The following is a 4,136-nucleotide window of genomic DNA, read 5'->3' on the forward strand; positions in this document are numbered from 1 at the left end:
TTCGTCTCGAGGGTTTCTACCGGTAAGCACCATGCTGCCTAGATCGCATCTTGCGATCTAGGCAGCGTAATGCCTATCACGTTGTTCATGCGTTGCTCGTACTTGAAGCCTTTTTGATGGCGAGCAACGTAGTTATCTTAGACATGTTAGGGTTAGCATTGTTCTTCATATTACATGCTTTCGTAGTGCAACCCTTGCATGTCTAGCCGCCCTTACACCTATCTTAGGTGTAGGGGCGGCACCCGCTTGATCATAGTTTAGTAGATCTGATCCGTTACGATTGCTCCTTGTTCTACAAGGATTAGTTTAATATCCGCAATAGTTAGGCCTTACAAAGGGGGAGGATCCAGCGGCACGTAGGGTGTCGTTCGTTGGCCCTAAACAGGATGTTCCGGGGATCAACCTCGTGTTGGTTTTTAGGCCTTGTTTAGGATCGGCTTACGATCACCGTGCGTGGCCGCGAGGCCCAACCTGGAGTAGGACGATCCGGTTATGCGGTGAAAACCCTAGATCGTCGTAGATCCCATTAGCTTTACCTTGATCAAGCAGGACCACCATATATTCGGACACCTCGTCTGAATCATGGGTGGATCGGCTCTTTGAGCCGATTCACAGGATAACCTGAGAGCCGATCGAGGCTCGTATTTAACGTTTACGTGTGTGCCCTGCAGGAAACTAAGCGAGGCATCATCCACACCTTCCCGACCAGGTATAGGTCAGGTGGCACGCCCTTGTGATAAACATCGGCGCGTGCGACCAGGAGGCTTTGCGGGCCGTCGCTCTGAGGGACTGGGGCCAGCCGCAGCCCTAGTTGTTCCCGGCTCTACGGTGTTGCCCGTCTCTGCCCGCCAGGGGGTTTCTGACGTCAACAATATCAATCGTGTACAAAACTATACTACATGATTATGCATTTCAGCAATCATGTCGAGTACAAAACAAAAAATGCCCATCGACATTTTAGCAAACAGATCGTGTACAAAACTCTGCCATGGCATTTCAGCAAATTAACGGATCGAGTGCAGAACTGACTCTATATGCCCACGCAAATGAACAAATTGATCGATGACAAATCGAGCGGAAAACTATAAAGTGCCAATTAGTTCGAGCATACTGACGAATTTTTTAGCAGCATCAAGAAAATATAAATCGTTAGGCCGTCTTGCCCGAGACATGATTGAGCTAGAGATAGCAGCCCTACCGTGGATCAACTTGACCGCCGGTGCGTCTCGAGAAGAACGACGGGGAGGGGAAGCTTCTTCTTCGCACGGACGGGACGGGGAGGGGAGCTCTTCGCACGGACGGGGATAAGTTGTGTAGGGGTGGGTGGGGGTCATGCGGCCGGGCCGCCGGGGTGATAATTAAATGGCGTTTAATGGAGTTGCGTGTGTAATTTGCCATGCACAAGGTTGAGGAATAGGCGGTTCCCTTTGCCGCGCGCACAATTCAAACTATCCCGCCCATGTAGTTGAAATTCGCCATATTTTCGTTAAATCGACATAAAGTCATGTGAGTGGGGAAAATTAGCAAAGTTGCTTGAAAAATAGTAAAACTCTGGAATTATCCTTTAAATATGCTCTACTTCGTGTGGAAATCGGGGTGTGGAAGCATGTTGAGCTGTTTTATTTGTACTTTCTTCATTAAAACTCCCATTTTATGCACTTTGGATGGAAAGAAATCATTTGTACATAAATTTTGACAACGCCATTTGCAAACACTAATTGTTTTACATGCCAAGATGCACCCATCCACCGAATACATATGGCGCAAAAGTTTATCACAATCTAGCAGATATGCACAATTAGTGAGGGACCCCTTTTGATTTTGGCAATTTCCACTAATTAGGTAGAGAGAAGGGGTTAATTAATTAGGCCATGTTAGGGGTTATGTGTTTTAGATTAGGTTGTGTGGATTCAAATACAACTTCTTTATTTGTGTGCTATAATTAATCAAAACTAGATTGATCGACTGCGCACACATTATTAGAGGCGCATGCCTTTGCGCACAAAGTGCATGTGTGTGTTGTTGGCCACCAATTAACGAGAGAGAGAGAGACAGAGAGAGAGAGGTAGAGAGAGATCTACATACGAGAGAGCGATTGAAATCCCCAAATTAAACACATATATATATATATATATATGCATGGCACATTTAATTTAATTAGAGGACCGCGAGCTAAGGCACCCCTGGCCTGCTTGATGCACAATTAAGTGTCATTGGCCTATATATAGGGTTTAATTAGGGTTTAGGGTTTAGGGTTAGGAGGTTAGGGTTTAGGGTCTAGGGTCTAGGGTCTAGGGTTTAATGTTTATGGTGTTTAGGGGTTTAGGGATTAGGGATTAGGGTTTATTTAGGGTTTAAGGTTTATGGATCATCGATCGAGTGCGCACACACACATTATTAGAGGCACACGCGCCTTTGCGCATAAAGTGCATGTGTATATGTGTGTGTTTTTTTGGGCAACAACGATATATAGATGATCGAGAGAGAGAGAGATTGAAATTCCCAAGAATATGTTCAAATATATATTAAAATATATGCACTAATGCATGCATGGTAGGCCATGCATGCACACTAATTATATATATATTATGAGGAAACTTAATCAAATGTGTTTTCATTCGAGAGAACTTGTCAAAATTCAAGTTAATTAATTTATCATCGATAATTATATAATTAATTAATGAATCTCAGGGAGATGTTATACAACATATGATCGATATAGGCCATGCCGTATATATTAATTGGTGTTAATCTACCGTTTAATTTGCTAGCTAGCTGCTATATATATAGATCGAGCATGTTTTTATTAGATCGGGTTATAGCTAGCTAGTATAGTTTAGGGTTATGTGTTTTAATGAACTAGGGTTTGATTAGCTAGGGGTTAGTTATATATATGGTTTAGGGTTAATGCATGGCACATTTAATTTAACTAGAGGACCGCGAGCTAGGCACCCTGGCCTGCTTGATGCACAATTAAGTGTCGTTGGCCTATATATAGGGTTTAATTAGGGTTTAGGGTTAGCTAGGGTTTAGGGTTTAGGGTTTAGTGTTTAGGGTGTTTAGCTAGCTAGGGTCTAGGGTTTTGTTTAAGGTGTTTAGGGTCTAGGGTTTAGGGTTTAATTAATTAGTGTTTAGGGTGTTTAGGGTTTAGGGTTTAGGGTTTAGTGTTTACGGTGTTTAGGGTCTAGGATTTAGGGTTTAGTGTTTAGGGTGTTTAGGGTCTAGGGTTTAGTGTTTAGGGTGTTCAGGGTTTAGGGAGTTTTAGGGTTGTTTAAGGTTATTTAGGGATCATCGATCGAGTGCGCACACACATTATTAGAGGCACCCCGCGCCTTTGCGCATAAAGTGCATGCGTATATATGTATGTGTGTGTTTTTTGCCACCAACAACGATATATGGATGATCGAGAGAGAGAGATTGAAATCCCCTAGAATATGTTCAAATATATATTAAAATTGATATAGGCCATGTATATTTTAATTGGTGTTAATCTACGGTTTGCTAGCTAGCTGCTATATATAGAGCATGTTTTTATTAGATCGGGTTATAGCTAGCTAGTACGGTTTAGGGTTATGTGTTTTAATTAAGTAGGGTTGATTATCTAGGGTTAGTTACATATATATGGTTTAGGGTTAATGCGCGCATGGCACATTTAATTTAATTAGAGGACCGCGAGGCACCCCCTGGCCTGCTCGATGCACAATTAAGTGTCGTTGGCCTATACATAGGGTTTAATTAGGGTTTTAGGGTTAGCTAGGGTTTAGGGTTAGGGTTAGGGTTAGGGTTTAGGGTCTAGGGTTTAGGGTCTAGGGTTTAGGGTTTAGGGTTAGCTAGGGTTAGGGTTAGGGTTAGGGTTAGGGTTTAGGGTTTAGTGTTTAAGGTGTTTAGGGTTTAGGGATTAGGGATTAGGGATTATTAGGGATTAGGGATTTAAGGTTTTAGGGGTTGTGTAAGGTTTAGCGATCATCGATCGAGTGCGCACACACATTATTAAAGGCACCCGTGCGCGCCTTTACGCATAAAGTGCATGCGTATATATGTGTGTTTTTTGGGCCACCAATAACGATATATAGATGATCGAGAGAGAGAGATCGAGATTGAAATCCCCAAGAATATATATGTTCAAATATACATTA

Source organism: Lolium rigidum, chromosome 6 (genome assembly GCF_022539505.1).
Source record: "Lolium rigidum isolate FL_2022 chromosome 6, APGP_CSIRO_Lrig_0.1, whole genome shotgun sequence".
NCBI classification, from domain to species: Eukaryota; Viridiplantae; Streptophyta; class Magnoliopsida; order Poales; family Poaceae; genus Lolium; species Lolium rigidum.